The sequence below is a fragment of the Mesoplodon mirus genome (assembly GCF_964341445.2).
Source record: "Mesoplodon mirus genome assembly, chromosome: 19".
Classification (NCBI taxonomy): Eukaryota; Metazoa; Chordata; class Mammalia; order Artiodactyla; family Ziphiidae; genus Mesoplodon; species Mesoplodon mirus.
The window spans coordinates 16897178-16915132 of NC_138995.1; positions in this window are offsets into that span (position 1 = coordinate 16897178).

Here is a 17955-nt window from a genome sequence, read left to right on the forward strand (position 1 = left end):
TCTACTTTTTAAAGAACACATTTATTCTTTCTCATGATCTCATAATCTTCTTTATTCCATTTTCCTTCCTTGGAAGTTCTACCCTCCGAAAATGGTGAACGTTGTCATATTAAATTTAAATTAGGATGAAATGCTCAGTGGTCTCTAAAAGCCCTGGACAGATTCATCCAGGTCAGTATTCTTCAAGAATATGTCATATTAACCCCCCCAGTAGCTAGTAATGTTTATAACACTTTCCTAAAAACCTTATCATGGCCAAGGCACACATAAATTGTACAACTTTGGAAACACAGTTGGTAGAGGAGCAGCAAATTCATAGTGTAGAAAGCTACAGGGTGTTTTAGAAAAGACAGCATTTTAAATACGACTCATGAATAAGCAAACAGCCCCGACCACCCAAATCAACTCGAAGAGTAAACACGGAGGGAATGTTTAGTTAAATTTTAGATGCCATTTGACTAGGGAAAAGGGCTAAAACTTATCAGCTGAGAATGAATTATGTCAATACCAAAAAAAGCTAAGCATCTGCAGAGAACTGTCTTCAAGTAAAAGTTACACAGACAAAAAGCTGTTTATGCACCACAGATAAAATACACTCTACTACAAAGGGCTTGCCCGTGCAAAAGATAACGGGAGAAATGCTTTAGAATGTGTAGGATATACATACATAACTTATTTGTGTATTTGCATGACTGTACTTAAGGATTATCATGGGAAAGAAATAGGCATATACACATACATTGCGACAAGGAAACAAAGACAAAACAGGCAGCTGTTAATGTGTTTCCATCTACAAATGTTGGCACGTGACCTATGGAAGCCCAGTGCCCTGATTTGAGGCAGGGGTCTGCAGAGGTAACCTATTCGTTACATGTGGGGCTTGAAGAGAAGCTAAGGCATCTCATAGTTTCTAACCCTGCTTCCTGTTTGTTTAGAGGGAAGAAGTGATCTTGTGCATTCACAAGTTTCTTGCAGCCAGAGATGGTGTCTTTTACATATGGGATCATAGGGGCCTAGGACAGAACCTGAAACACAGCACATGTTCAATAAACATTGGTTTAATTAAATCAAATATTCCTGTATCTTCTGTGTCCAGCCTCTAAGTGGGCATAAAGTAGCTCCTTTGAGCTTTATGAGCTCCAAAGTTCCTTCCTTTGCTGGAAAATAAACCATTTGACTCCTTGTTGAGTTATTTCCAAATATTGAATATGGAAGGCCAAAATCTCAGCTCTTCCAACTCCCTATGTATCTCTTTATACATCATATTGAGGGATAATAATAATCAACTTTATATACAATTGAGATTTGCTGCTTGAATTCAAAATCATGTCAGGGCCTTGAGAGAATCTCCCTATACCACTGGGCATCACAGACACCACACAGGTTAGGTATCCTCTCTCAACTAGCAGGCTGAAGGCAGAGCATTAACAAGGCATTGCCTCCAGCCAATCCCTAAGGCCGCAAAGCATCACCACCAGTGCAGCTGGTCATTTGTCTGTTCAGTGGCATGGAGTGGAGATAAACTGTGAAGAAAAAGAAACCAAGAAAAGGATGGAAAGAGGAAAAAGCTAAAGGGAACTCCAAACTAGTTCACCCCAACCCTCAACACAACTTTTTCTAAGGACCAGACAAGTGTCTATTATGCTCTGTATTTCTTGGATCTTGCTCTGACTTGAAAAATGGCATTTATGAAGTATTTGAGTGTAAACTCTTTTTCTTTTTCTTTGCTCATAAAGTCACTAAGAGGAAAATGCATTCTGAGATATAGTCCCCAATTCAAATTAAGTTCAAAGTCAATTCAAAACCATGGAAGTGTTGGAGTTTGGAGTTTGTTATGAGGGCTGATGGGCAGAGGATGCCCTCCCAGTATTAGCTGGACCTGAACATGAACAGCAGCAGATGCTGGGCAGCAACCAGGTGTAGAAGGAGGAGAGACATAAATACCTCACTGCTTTCTTCTTTTAACTTTTACTTAAATTTAGCTAAGACCAAGTATAATACAAGCAAGGTTTAAAAAAAAAAAAAAGCTTTGAATAATGTCTCCCATAGCCTCAACAATTCCTGGGCCAATCAAACAGATTACTGGTCTGTACGTACCAGTGAGTTATGGATTCCAAGGAGGCCATCCAACAAAGACTTTTGTGGGTCAAATGTCTAAGAATAAGTGGTCTAAATCAATAATGTTTACAAGTTCTAATTGTTTACTTATTGACACAAATTTACATAAAGCCACTTAATGAGGAAGGGTTTGCACAACCCATGGTACTGTGTTATGTCAGATTTTAGCCATCATGTCATAGCCTGGCTCGAAAGGAAGAATTGCTGGTAACTCGTGGGCCGGGAATGAGCAGCCTATTAAGATCTGAAAAGCTGTCATCCATCCTGAAAGGACTTGCATCAGCCACTGAGGATATATTTTAAACCGCCTGTCCGCAAGAAAACTTTAATAACGCAGCCTTGCTCTAATGTCTTGTGAGAGGAGAGGCAATTTTACTTCTTCTATTAACCCAATGTGATTACAATGGCTTATTTCATGGAATATTAAGTTCAAATTCTGCTCCCTGGGAGGACAATAAAAAAAAAAAAAAAAAAAAAAAGGAGTGTGCTTATGACTGTGCCCGAAATAGCCACAGGACCACAACTCCTTGGTGCTTTTAATGCATCCAAGCAATAATCTACCATAATTCGCTAATGGTGAGATAAATTAGTGACCAAATAATAAGCTGAAAAGATGACATCAAGATGGAAAGCAAATGTTTATCTTTTGCAAAAGACAGCATAACAAAGCTTATGGTAGTCTTCCACTAGTCCCTCTTTTAAAAAAAAAAAAATCAAGTCCTTATTGGCTGCCTCTGACAGTAGTTGTTTAATAGACCATAGCTAGCTAGCTAACAAAATAAATAAGCACTTTGAAAAGCAACAAGCAGCTTCAGAGCCCCCTGAACTATATAAATGCTTAGGGAAATGAAACTGGGCTTCCTCTAAGAATTCCCAATAAGATCTACTCTTTGGAAATTATTTCAAAGAGTAATTGTACTGATGAAAAATGGTAGGTCTACCATAATCAGGGTCATCTAGGATTTTCCATAGGTCCAAATGCAAAATTTTATAGCCAACTTTGAGACCCATATTCTCATTTTTAATTGTAGGTGAATGACTGGTTGGAGTTAGAACCATAACTAGTCACCCAATAATCCTAAAAGCCAATAGGCATCTCTCACCTGGTTCCCAAAAGCCATGACCAACACTTACTTGTAATGGCTTTCATTTTCCAATATGGCTCCTGTCTAATGACTCTCCATGTAAATGGGAGGAGATCCTTTCTTAATAGCAGGAGAGTGAAAGTTCATCTTCCTTGGCTCTGCATGACCTTTGAATACTGCATGAAGTGATGAAGATTGGACAGCTACCTTGAATAAATTTAATTCACACAATTTATGATATGAAAGTCTCTCTCCATCTGGGGCTTCCATAAACAATGTTAATTTCATGGACTGGGAGCCACAGCTTGCTTAGGTACTCTGGTGGTGACCATGTTATTCAGGCCTGCATCAGCATAGCTCATCTGAAAACAGACGAGTTCATCAGCTACAAAACAAGATACTTAGAGCTATAGAAAACACACGTAAAGAAAATCCTCTTCCTCAGTTTATATGTGTTTCTTTATCATAAGTGGCATATTCAAGTAAAACCAAGCATAGTGAACTCACACCTATGGCTCAGAAACGACACCTTATGGATATGATTTATCACTGTTTTTTTCTTTTACAGGGGGAAAAAAGCATTTACCTTTAACATTTTTATTTGAGAAATGCAAATGATAAATGAAATTATAATCATAACCCGATGAACCTAAGGAATGCTGAAGGTTAAGTATACGTAAAAATGGTGATGAGACTCCTTAAAAAAGGAAAAAATTGCATACAAATACAATAATGCTTATTTTTACTCTCTGTTTAGAGGAGTTCCCTGTTTGTGGCCCATGTGACAAAGTGATCTGATAAGAGGAGCAAGGGTAAATAGCAAACGGCAAACATCCCAACCTGATGTATTTCCTCAGCCCTGACCTTCAGATAAAAATCATACAGAAATCTGCAAAACCTCCAAATATGCAGCACCACATGCTTCCAACATTTTCAGACACAACAGTCAGGAGGGGAAAAAAAGGCATAAAGGAAAAAGAAGCAAACGTATTGCTACTGAAAACAGTTAGCATTTTCTCTTTAATATTTCAAGATTGGGGTCATATGAATGCAGTGGCTGCCTACTCCATTTCTCTCCCCATCTGTGAATGTGCGGGCACAGGCAATGTGTGTAATATACATATGTGTATGTCTATCATTTTTATGTGTAAGTGTACCCAATATCAAGTGTGTGGGTAGTTCACATGAGATATATTATATACATACTGCGTGCATATTTAAGAAGAAAAAAAAGACTTCAAAAGGTAAAAATTTATTGCACTGTGAAATTAGCTAAAATTATGACAACTGTAAGAAAAAAAAATTATACGGGCAAAATTTGGGTCTGGTGGAAGAATTCTTTGATGTCTGGATTCCAATTTAACCCCCGACTGAGTTCTAAGAATCAAATGAACAAAGTATATCATACACCCCAAGTCTGCCTGTCAGCGCTAGCCATCATTTTTTATTTTATTCTTTCCAGCTGCATGTATTTACAAGACTCTGTTCTGACATTTCCTCCCCTCAAAATGTACACACTCACTGCTACGGGCAGTTGCCAAATACATTTGTAAAACAGTTCAACCTTGTGTTTGTTTATTCATTAGGCATCTCTATTAGTCTCAATAAATATGTATCACTCTAATTTTTTACATTTGCTATTACGTCAGGCCTTTGTATATTTGACTTGTGTGTTTATGTTTGAATATATACAACCCACATTTTAAAAATAGCTCCTCAAATACACATTGAAAATAAAAGAGTATTCGCATACAAAAATTCACCTATATGCTGCCTTACTGTCTAGGATAGATTTTAAAAAAATTTTAAGGATAAGAATTATAATTTCAGAGATTTCAACACATCCCTGCACATACAGAAAATATGGTATTCCTACCTGGATCTATATCAGCGATCCCAGGTAACTCTCAAGACATGCACAAACAAATGTTTTATGTACACAAGTTTGGCACCAGTGAACAGTTATGCAGGCACCACAGTGGAGAACAGTGAAGTCTGAACTGCTTGTGTATACTGCATACAAAAATAACTTTACCTGGGTATATGGCTGTTCAGTGAGCTAAGTCTCCAAATATTTTAATGCAGTTATAAATGTTTAAAATGTTAATAAATCTAGGTTGTTTAAAGAATATTTCCAAATAACATAAAACATTTGGTTTCCCCCACCCAATCCATAAAAAGATAAGATTTATTACAAAATGTTTGAGGAATAATCAACCATTTTTGGCTAATATATTTTAATATTTATACACATGACACATGCTGAATATACATGATACACTGTGATTTCCCATAGTGTATGGAATTTATACAATTAACTGCAAGGTCCAATGGCTTGAAGGCACATAAGGTGCAAACACAGTTACAAGGTTTTGCTGATTATTGTTATAAATCTTATAAAGTGTAAAAGCATTAAAGTATATTCTGTTTATACCATTCATTTTAAAACACAGCTTATAAAAATAGTATTATTTCTTATTAAAAGATTTATATTTTTCTAGTTTTTTTCTTTTATGAGGTAAATTTATTGGCCAGTATTCAAAAAATACTTTCTGTTTTTCCACTTCCAAATATGTGTTTGAAATATACTCTGAGATTCAATATCAATTTTCTAGTTATTTCTCAAGGGTTATATTTGTTCATAATAATAGCAGCAAACATTCAGGCATTATTCGTTGGGTTTCTCCAAAGTGTTTAAATTTAAAAAGAATCAAATAACAAAAGCATGATGAACCAAATTGCTTATTTTACACACACATTATAGCTGTATACATATGTATGCACTTAGGCGTGTGTATTTCGAGCACACCATTAATCATCAATGCCAAAATCATGTTATCAATCCACCTACACTGAACATTAAATGTTTTAATATTCATATAAATTACACCAAAAATGTGATTTTGCTTTTTAAATTAAGAAACTTTGGTTCTTAATGGAGATATTTTTCATAGGCCTTTCCATTCCTTCCTAGCCATATGTAATGTTTAAATATACCTGTGAATAAAAATCTGCAGTAAATTCTACAGAACACTCCCAAACCGTCCAGTGTGTGAATATTTTAAAAGGAACTAAAGCTACAGCATATGAAATGTGAAATGGAAATATCCCGACATGTACATGCATGATCCTGGGTTGTCCACCCGTTAGTAAAAAGGCGCTGGATTCTGCAGCTGCTTATCAAATCAGCTTTATGTTTCTGGAATGAGTTCCTGCTGCTGAGCCTGACTTTGTAGACAGTCATGAAAAAAATATCCTATAAGATTGATCTCGCTCAAAACAAAACCTCTGGAAAGACACCTAAGTTTTATCAAACCCATGTACACCTAGATAGCTTAAGGATAAATTAACAATACGAACATCTGTGTGTATACATACATACGCTAATGTATTTAATATGTTTACTTATATTCAAACCACATATTATATGTCTTGCCTAGGTGTCAGTGATAAGATTCATGTACAGAGTAAATGTTTGTGTCATATCAGTAACATTTATTCAATAATTTGCATGTTTACATCAGCTAAAGTACATTATCACTTCCCTTTCTTTTTTGCTTTTTGCTGTAAGAAGTCTGGTGATCAAAAAGAAGAAAATAAGTAGAAAAATAGCTCCTTTCATCAATTACCTACCCTGGTACTTGGGGTAGAAATTCATTAGCATGTTTTCCCCCATTCATTTGTTAAACTAGAATGCGGGAAGAATTAGAAAATAACAGCATTTCTCCTACTTTTTTTTGCCATGAAAAACAAACCCCTAGAAAAGGTCCAGAAACAGCTTTGTTTCTTTTTTCAAATGGGCCTAATAATCTTTCTCAACCACCCGCGCACACCACACACACACAAAATCCACTGGGTGCCTCCGTGGTCCATAAGTGGCTCCAAAACAGAGCTATACATTTGCAAGCACAACACCTTAAATATTGGAAGCCAATTTGGACTTACTAAAAATCTATGATCTGAGTGAGAAATCATGCTAAATACAAGCCCTGGTAACTATATTTTTAATGATGACTTTTTACAAAAAAAAACAAGGTAGGGGAGAGAGACCAGCAGGGTGAATGTAAAAATTGTTCATCTTAAATTTCTACAAACCCAAGTGTCAGGGTAAGCATGTACGGTGCATCAAGCATAACAAAATGAAAACGAGGTGTGGGGGGGAGGGGGTCCCAGGCACTTGCTTCCTTGAATCCCTCTGAATACATTTCACAATTCATCAGTTTTTGTCTTTCCTGCCACGAATGAGGACAATCAGACCAGACACCCATTAGATTTTTCATGCATTTTTTTTTTCTTGTTCATGACATGTTGGCAGGGAGGATGGCAATTCTGAAATCTTACCAAATGAGAAAAATGTCAGAAGCTGAAATGACAGCTAGTGGTTACTATGGTGATAGGTGATATTGAAAAAAAAATAAAATAAGACTCAGTTAATTCAAAAGGAATCAAGTTGGGTATTTTTAAGCCAGTTGATACAGATGAAAACTTAATCCTGATATTGGGACATTATCTTTTCGAGCTAACAGCCAAAGACACCATTTAGCTTAAATAATAACTAAATACACAGCTCATAATCTTGTGATTAAAAATAATGGAAAGAAACAGTATTGATAAATGGAAGTCAAATATTATTACCAAATGACTATCAGAGAAATATAGATTATATTCAGTGGAAAGAGGATTTTGTCTGGGGGAAAAACGTTTACAGTTTTAGCAAAATATTTTTAAAAAGAGAACATAGTAGCTTCACAGAAAAAAAAAAAGGACTCAAGGGACAACCCAGATTCTGTTAAAACACACACAGAAATGTACAAACATGGTATTTTCATCTTCAAAGTTCATCTAAAAAAATAGAAAAGAAAATCCATTTTGATTGTAATTGTCAATACACTCAACCTTTATTTTTTAGAAGTTATTTGCATAGGTAAATCCTCATTATGAATTTTTTTAAACAATATATCTATTCTCCATATCATTATTTCTTTTGTTGAAATTCAGTTTAATGTTCCTACCATTCTTCAGGGATCTTCACAATAAGCAAAATAATAATAATAATGCAGCACATACAGGCACCATTTTGTAACACCAAGGAATGACAACTTTCCCTAGCTCAATCAATCACTGCCGTTATTTTTTGGTTTCATGGTTTAAAAGAAGGAAACAGAATACCAAGAAAGTAATATTTATAATTAAACCAAAAAATGCAATTGTCCCACATGTAATGCACATGAAACCCAGACAAGATGGTTTTTTAAAAAGAGCTTTAAAACAATGAGTTTATAAAAGTGATTCAAAGTTGGTAGGGGGTCAGTCAAGAAGAATACATTGTGTCTGAAACTCTTTGACACCAAATAACTTTCTCAAGGCTTCTCTTCATACTGACTCTAAAATGCTGTAAGTACAACGGATTAATGTGGAAAAGTGTACTTAGGAAGACCAGAGGCAGCTCTGATTTTGAAACAGTGTATTCTGAAAATGTTCCATGCGTGCATATTTTTTCCATATGCCACACTCCCAGATCTAGTCTTTTTTTTTTCATTTGATATAAGGATATTAAATTATCTACTGTACCTTTTCTTAAATCAAATCTTTTGAGAGTTACAGGTAACTAGCAAAAACAAGATTCTTATTTATAACCTCAAGCTAGTATTTAATGCAAGAGGGAGGGGATATATTATCAAGGAGGAAGCTCAGAGGAAAAAAATTAAAGTCCTATTGGTTAGGGGAAGCTCTTTTCCACTGAACAGACTACAATGCCATCTACTGGGAAAATGAAGTTCAACTTCACTTTATACAGCAAGGCTAGTTTAAAAGACGGATAGATGTAACTGGAGAGACATCCAGTCCTATAGCCTTCAGCAATAAAAACAGACGAGAGAAAAAAAAATAGATATATATAGATATATACAGTCATTGAAACTTCAGTTCTTATTATAGATCATTATGTTCTTCCTCTGAGATCTCCTCCCAGTATTTTGTTTCTTAATTTTCAGCTAAAGCCTCTCTTTTTTTAATCTCCTTCCAACTACTAATGAATAACAAGTTAACAACACCCAGCAAAATGGTCACTGGCAGTGAGCAACATTGGGCTTCTTTCCTGTAATCTCTAGCTTGTGATTTTTACAAGCAGTATGTGTTTAAAAAAAAAAAAATCTCATGCAGAGAAGATTCTAATACCCAAAATCACAATGTGAAAGGCAAGGGTCCTGGTCAGTAGGGGTGAACAAGAGTGAAGATACAGAGAAAACCCTTGACATCATCCACACAAAGTCTCTTTTTCTATCTTCTTGTTCTGCATGGGATGCAGAAGCTAAGTTATCCTTTAAAAACTAAAAATCTATCAAGTTTTTGTAAGCTGGTCTTACATTTCCACCAATACATCCTTTGCTCATTTGTACACTTCTCTTTAATTCCGGCTGGCTTGCTCTATGATCTTTACAAGTGAGAAACGGAAAGGATGAAGAGCCATTTCCCCCTCTCTATACGAAACTATTCAAATTGAGGAAATCAATATTTAGAAGCAAGAAGGGACAATCACCCAAATTAACTAAGAATTTGTTTTACAAGCACTATCAAAAGGAAAATAATTTCCTACCTAAAAGCTACTGTGTGTATATTCCAAGTATAGGTATAGGCATAAGTAAACACACTACTTACTCCACACTATTCACGTTTGGGGGATAGATAATTCTTTGTTATGGGGGTTTTCCTGTGCATTATAGGGTGGTAAACAGCATCCCCAGCCACTACCCAATAGATGTCACTGGCACCCCCCCACACACACACACAGCTGTGATAATCAACAAGGTCACCAGACATTGCCAGATGTCCCCTCAGAGCAAAATCATCCACCCCACACTTTGATAACAACTGTTTTAGGACACTAATTTCAATTTTATATAAACTAGTTCTCATATGATTCTCTATGAACCTATGATTCATGTTGATGCATAAAAATATTTTTAAGGATATAAGAATATGGTACAATAGGTGTGAATGGGAGAGTAGCAATCTCCATTCAATAATTTCTTTAACCTCAAGGCTAATCTGGGCTCCTGACCTTTCCAAAGGGTTCCCTCACAAGTTCTAGGGAAGGAGCTTAAGGGGAGAGTTGGCCCATGGATGGTAGCTGTCTAAAGGATATGCCCCAAAAGCAAAGGGAAAAAATTGCCATGCTGATGAGAACTTTGGACAAGCAGGGGATTGAGATGGAGAATGGGGAGAAGAATGGACAGTTGTTTTATTCAGTGTTTAAATTATAGGGCTTCTCCATGCAAAGTTAAAAAGTAAACTAAAAAATAGGTAATCCTTCAATAGGAAGTATTTTTCCCTTTGCAAAAATAGACAATTTTAACAGGGAAGGTATAAAATTTTAATTTCCTAACTAGGAACATAATTTGAAGCCTTGTTGTGGATTTTTAAAAATTATCCCTCCAGAAGAAAAGATTAGCTTGAGATAAAGGTAAGAGGAGAAGGTGGAGTGGGGAGAGACACAGGTTTACATTCAAGAAGGCTAATGAAATTAGAATTACAGCCAAGTTCAGGCTTAGGACAGTATAGATCTGTATTAACCTGAAATACTTATAACTAGGAGTAAAGCCTTTTAAGTACTATCCCAGGACATGTGTGCAAAGTCCCCATTTAAATTTCTCCAATAGAACACCAAATAATTCTGCAGTAACTAATAGACTGTATTAGATGTGTATTGTCTATTTCCACTGCCTTTCACCATCTACAGGGATATCAAAGTTTTGTTGGTGGAAAGTTTTCAATAGCTGGTCATCTTTCTGTAGCACTCACACTGAAAAAATGTAAACACCACCTGTCTCTGCTCCCCTGATTTACCAACACTTTGGTGATAACAGGCAAGAGCATAGGGAAATTTTTAACATTTAACATTTCTTAATACGCTGAAATCTTGCTTTTCCTCATTGCAGGAAAGGGGTATGTGGGAATGAGAAGAAATTGAATGCAAAACAAAGTATATTCACTCTTCAAAACTGCAGTCATTGGTACCACGTTCCCTAAGACCGGTAGCTTTTGTGGAGTGTTTTTTTTCTCTAAATGAGCTGGACCACACATATTCACTCATTCAGAATAAGCCTATAGATGAACTGTCTCCGTATTTTTAAAGAAACTCAGCTTGTGAGGTCTGCTGATATCTCAGAGAAACAAGGAACTATTTTCACATCTCATTCACATAACGGATGGGGTTACAGTGCAGAGCAGACAAGCACCCTGGAAAGCATTCTGTTTGTCACGACATGCACGAAAATTCTCTTACGATTCTACACTGAGTTTCCCAAACTAAACTAGATTTCCAGAGTAGTATTCATGGATTACATTGCACTGGACCCAGGAAGGTAAAGATCATAAATGCACACACTTCCCATTCTACCCATGGATTGTCACACTTGTAAGTTTCAGCATACCTATACACTCTGGATATTTGTTAGGGCTCCTGCTACAAAGCTGTCTTTTTTTTAAATTGGTTTTTAAAAACCAAGGGAAAAAATGCTGATCATTACTTGTTAGGATAGTCCAGGAGTGTGCATCTAAAAGATTTTGTTTCAGTTCTCTATAGATATTACCTGAGCAGTGTCCCCTATAGTCACCCACACCTGGTGGCCTGCCCCATGGTTCCCTTCAAGACAAAGACTCTCCCTTTGACTCCAGAGAGAGGTCACTGTGCACAAAACGCTGGTGGAATCCAGCCTCTTTTAGTCCCTTAACTTTTATCGTCAGTTGCTAAATTAGCTAATGATTAATTAGTTAATGTTTTCAAAGCACTTTGAAGATGAAAAGCACCGCCTAAGTGCTAAGTGTAAAACAACATTAGTTATTCGACTCTGCAAAGACTAATTAGCTTTTAAAAAAATGTTCCCCCCAAACTGATCAATAATGCTTCTGGTATTATAGTAGGAATGTTTGTCCCACAGATCACTAAGACCCACCTCACGTTTTAAGGCTTTTATGCCCTGAGACACGCAGAAATCCTGACCGAGGTTTATTGCCTAGTAACCCCTTGGCTTTCAACGTGGCTGGAGTTGGGCTAGTGATGTCATCTATACAAAACACAGCATTTTTGCTGTCAAAAGAGTTTTAAAGGATTATTTAACAAAGCTAAAAGTAAAGAACTAAACTCTAGGAAAGTGGTACAGAAACATGATCAGTGAACTTATATGTAAGAAGAATTAAGCTTTTAAAGTTTTTTTTTTCTTCTCTAAAAAGCTCTTTAACAGTGGTTCTCCAGGTGGCCTCTGAATTTATTGTGAGATTTCACTTTGATGGCTGTGAGTCCTCATGGGGACTATTATGTCAATAATTTCTACAGCAATATTTTATTCCAGGTACAGAAATGACTTAGAAGATAGAGCCGGGGTCTGGAAATTCCAGGATCCTGCTTTAAATTGCCCATACCAACCACTATAGAATGAAAAGAGCTAGCTTTTGCCATTTCTCCCCTCTCCAGCCTGAGTCTTAATGCACAGACCCTTCTGTCAGCTTCTTAGACGCTAAGTGTCCCAAAAAAACCACTCGAAAAAGTTCAGTATTTTGTTTCTCCCATCCACTTTCGAAGACATCAACAATGTAAAGTTAACAGAAATGTTGAAGCTGAGACAAGCAGCTCTGTAAACAGAGTTTTAAGGATCCTTTGTCCCCTTGGCAGAAACACATACTTCTACCCACTGTCTACCAACAGGCCTTCGTCATAAACACTGGGGATTTGAGAATTCTTTTGAAAATGCCTGTGATTTTTATTTTTAGTCAAGATAAGAAAATAATCATCTTTGAGATTAAAAATACTAAGTAATTTCTGTTAAAGGTTGGTTTTGTTTTGTGTAATATTTTTGTTTTGGAGGTGGGCAATTTCAAAATAATATAAAGATGCTGACTTTTGAGGACATCAAGCAAACACTATTAATACGTCATTCTCAAAATATGCAGTATTAACAAATTAAACCTTTACACACATAACAAACTGTACAGACAACTCAGCTTAGAAAATAAAAAGTTGAGCTAAACAAAAGAAATTTTACATGTGAGAACATATGTTCCTTATGTATTTAGTTACTCCAGGAAAGAGTTTAGATGAAGCACAAACACTATAGTACATTAGACTATGTATATGTGTGTACATATATACATACATATATGTAAAACACATGTATGATATAAACATACAATCACACACATTGCACACACATCAATCAAGCATTTGCTAAACAAAAGGAAAAGAGTGACATATGCACAAATTCCCAGAACTACAGGTTTGGTATCAGTATCAGTGTCAGCCTTTCTTATATGCACTAAAATGTATCTGCTGTAAAAGCACGATAAAATCACTTGAAAACGAAAAAAGAAATGGATGTAATGAAAAGTGTGGCCAGCTACTAGATGATTTCTTTGCAATTTCCTAAGTGAATATAAAAGAGCAGACACCTGAATAATTTGCAAATCACTGTAACCCAGACACTCAAAAACATAAAATATGAGCAGAATTTGGAAGGAAAAGGTGGTCCAGTCAAGGGCAGCTGTTACTTCCAAGGGCTCTAGAACTGAGTTGGACACTAAATATAGGGCAAGATAAGAGGACAAAGTAGGGAAAAGGTGCAATTTTGACTGGAAGAAGAAGTTACCTGGGAAATTTCAAGGATTTATTTAAAATTCTTATCTAAATCAAGTTCCCTTCTGAATTTCTTTTTCTTATAATTGAACAAGTGTTAAACTGTATCAGGCTGTCACAGCTGTTCCAATACATGAACCGCACTTATAGTAACAGCTTTCGTTACACATTTTTGTGGAGTAGTTTCCAGCACACTGCAATCAGAGCTTGCATACTTCTATACTACTTGCATATTGAAAATAAACCCAACATTTTAGATTATTTTTCTCATAGTGCATCTGGTATGTATGGTTTCTGAAAGACAAAGAGGCAATTGTGATTTAATACCTACTGATCTGAATACAACACCTTGTTTTATTTTTGTATATTATCCTCAGTGCTTTAGTTAAAAAAAAAAAAAGAATACTTATGTTGGGTCAGTAAAGAAGTCCTGAAAAACTGCAGCTTAACCAAATCATTATCCATGAGCCAAACACTAATGCAATTTTTTCCACTTCAGAATATCTTTATGACGACATATCAAATATCTAAATATTGTATGGGTACGGAGGCCATGCAATGTTACTCAGTCAGAGACATTAACAAAAGAAACATGGAAAAATCAACACAGTCAAGACTCTTAATTCAATTGTTTGTTTTGTATTCAAAAGCACTTGTTCAGTCTGCCCTGAGTAACAGTGATGTTTCCAACCACAGGTGATGTTCCCCAAATGACCATGGTTCATGACTTCAACTGTTGCTTCCGGAAATATTCCAATATTTGCAAAACACAGAAATTCTGAAATACCTTTATTTAAACTGGAATACACAGACTACACTTCAGAAACACTGTACAAAGAATAATCCTCTTTCTGCCTAAGTAAAAATAATTGTTTGAATATTTTTGAATTAAATATCCACATGCTATTGTTTCAGAGGCTGTAAAAGAAATGATAGCCATCTGTTGCTTATTGTCCTTTTTCCAGAATTAGGTCTTAATTAGCTGCAAACGCCTTATCTTCCCAATCACCGCAGCACATACGTTGTGTAAATTTTGCCTCTTGTTGTTCAAGCCCTCTAAATTAGTAGATTCAAAATTAGCCAGATATAGTAATGCTTTTCACTTTAAATTTTAATAATAAACAGAGACATCTCCTTTCTTTTTTTCCCCTAGACCCTCCCTCTTTTCTGAAAACTGAAGGCTGCTGCTGAAAGGATTGAAAATCTGGAAAGAGTTTGGGGTGGACTGGCCAACCCCCTTTCATTTCCTTCAGATGTTGACAATCTAGCACCTTTCTGAAGACAAAGATGGGAAAAAAGCTATTTTTCCCTTTGACTGAAGGGTGAGACAGGGGGGTATTAAAAACTGATCAATGTAATTTTTTTCTCAGAAGTATTTGCACATCTGTGAAATAATGTAATTTATTAAAAACTTTCTTTTTATATGACATTCATGATTATAGCCTGATCTGGAGAATTATTCAAATATAAAATTAAATGTTCAAAAACTTGCTGTGCTGTGGATGGCTTAGCTTATCCCAGCTGTGCATCAAACTTATATAATTCTATCAAAAGTACAAAAGTGAGCCTTTCTAGATCTCACTGAATCTCTGAAAAGGGGAAGTAGTGTTTTAAAAGGAAGTGTGATGATCTACTTCTTTCTGTTTCATTTACTTTTGATAAGCCTTCCAGGGGTCTAAGCATGCTCTACTACACTGTTAAAAAAACAGTAATGACAACAATAACAAAAAAAGGTGATGGTGGTAGGGGTACTGGGTAATAATGCAAATGTTCCATAAAACAGACTGCATTTTATTATCACAGAAAAATCTGTGACTTAAAGGAAAGTTACAAACCTTTAATGTAAATTCTTCTGTTTGGGTGAAATTGCTTGAGATATAATATGAGCTGTCTGTAATTTACCTGGTCTCCCTATTGAGCTGGGCAAGCTACTTTCACTTTGAAAGTAGCCCCCATTCACCCACCCCCTTCCAAAAACAGCAAGTGCTCCGAATTGACTAGGGGAAATTTGCTCTCCAAATGCACAGCTTATAAAAACAAACTTTCCCTGGCCAAGTGTTAGAGCTGGGTTTTCATTCCCATTTACATGTCTTTGCATTGTCAGCTCTGAATACCTCTGCCTGTAAGGGAGGAATTCTATGAAATATTTGTCAGATTCAAATTTATCCTGTTTCTTGCACAATCAATTCAAGGTAACAAATAGTCAGTGCTATTTAAAATAATTGGAGCCCAGAAAATAAAAGACTATTAAATCTTTTTGAAGTTACAGACTGAAACCCACACCCCAGATTCTGGTACTTCCCGTATCTCCTATTTTTTTTTTTAATAAAATGCAATTCTAAAGCATTTATTGTGAATTAAAGGTTTAGAAATAAACAGAATTTGTTTACAGATTAATATTATCAAATTTTAAGTAGAAAGAAAAATACAATTCTTAATAATTTTATGGCACAAATTAGTAGTCAGATGATTTCCAAAAAAGCTCACATTAGGAAGAAAGGGATCTGCAGTTACCCATCTTTAAAAATGCAAGCAAAGTAAGGGCAAAGATATTGTTTCTGCTGCCTAAGACAGACGGACTTTAATAACACTTAACAGAATGATGCACATAATGATCTCAGAAAGCACTTCTTATGCCTCATCCATCATGCCGAGGAGAAGATGAAGCCTTCGACAGCATTAGGAATTATTCTAGATCTTGTCAGTAATTCGCAGCTCCTCCGTAGTATCACAACACAAATGTGCGTGTGTGAGACACTGACCATTAATCTAGGAGTTTTTTTCTACTCACAGCGCGCTGAGAATGTATCAATTGTTTCATGGAGAAATGGCATATAGGAAGCCACACTAAATAAAACAAGAAAAACCAGGGAGATATATGGATAGATAAACAGTGTGTTATGGAATGAAAATGTTTTCTATCACTACAAGAGAAGTCAAAGTAATGTCCGTGGTGCCCGGGCTAGGTGAATTGGAAACTATAAATGTCCTGGCTAAACAATCAGACTCTCACTGATTAAAAGTTTCTGTAAAGTTGCAGCATACTATCAACATCCCTACGTAATAAGCCCTTATGCGATGAGAAAATGATGGGTTTCCTTTCTCTACTAAAGAGAAAAGGTCCACTTTCTGTCCTTCAGGCAGAAAATCAAAGTGAGCACCTTGGGTTGTTTGTTTCACCCGTTTGAAAGTTCTCATCGGGTTCAAAAAAATGGAGAGGGGTGGATCCTGAGGATGAATAAAATAACCAGCTTATGCACAGATATCTCTGGCTTTGACAGTATGTCAGTGGCAAAACAAATTTGAACTCCCAACCCTCACGATAAAACAAACAACAGATTTTGGCAGCATCTTCCTCAAAATAAGCTCTGTTCTTAATAGTATGGTGACCATACTAAAATAGACTCTGCTCCAGAGAAAATGGTTTATAAACATTTGCAAAACAAACTCTTAAAACATTCCTCTGAGTCCACTCCAAATTGATTTCTACCCATGCACTGTAAAGATGAAAGCTGACTGGCTGTCTGGTTTATGATAAATTAAGACGGTTTAACTCCCAAAAATCATATCAACCCCACACAGATATATTTCTGTGAAGTTCTGTGAGCTACTCCACAACCAAAAAAAGCAGGCTCTTGTCAAATGGATTGAAATGAGTGCTTCTTAGAGTGGATGCATTGGAACAGGATTGGGAAGGAACAAAAAATAAATAGATAAATATGCAGGTGAGAAAATGTAAATATAAGCTAATAAACAGTAATAATCACTAAGTTTAAAGTCTTCTAAAGTAAAATGCAGGTTTTTTAAAAATAGTTACCTAAAGTATGTTAGCTAAGTAAAAACAGGCCAAAACCACTTGCAAATTGGTATCTAGTGTAAACAGACTTCCATCTTATTTTCAACACTCAAAATATGAAAGCTTATATTAAAAAAAAAAACTTTTTTGGAATGATGAACAAATTTTCAAGGACAGAAGTGCTAAGTACACAACTCAGGTTGGGCTACTGTACCCACCTCCCCCAGCCCCAGCTCTGAGTAACAGTTAATTATTCACACATAACAAACTCAAGGGCAGGATAAAAACAGAACTCCCAGGAAGTGGATGTTGCCCCAGTCCCCTCCCTC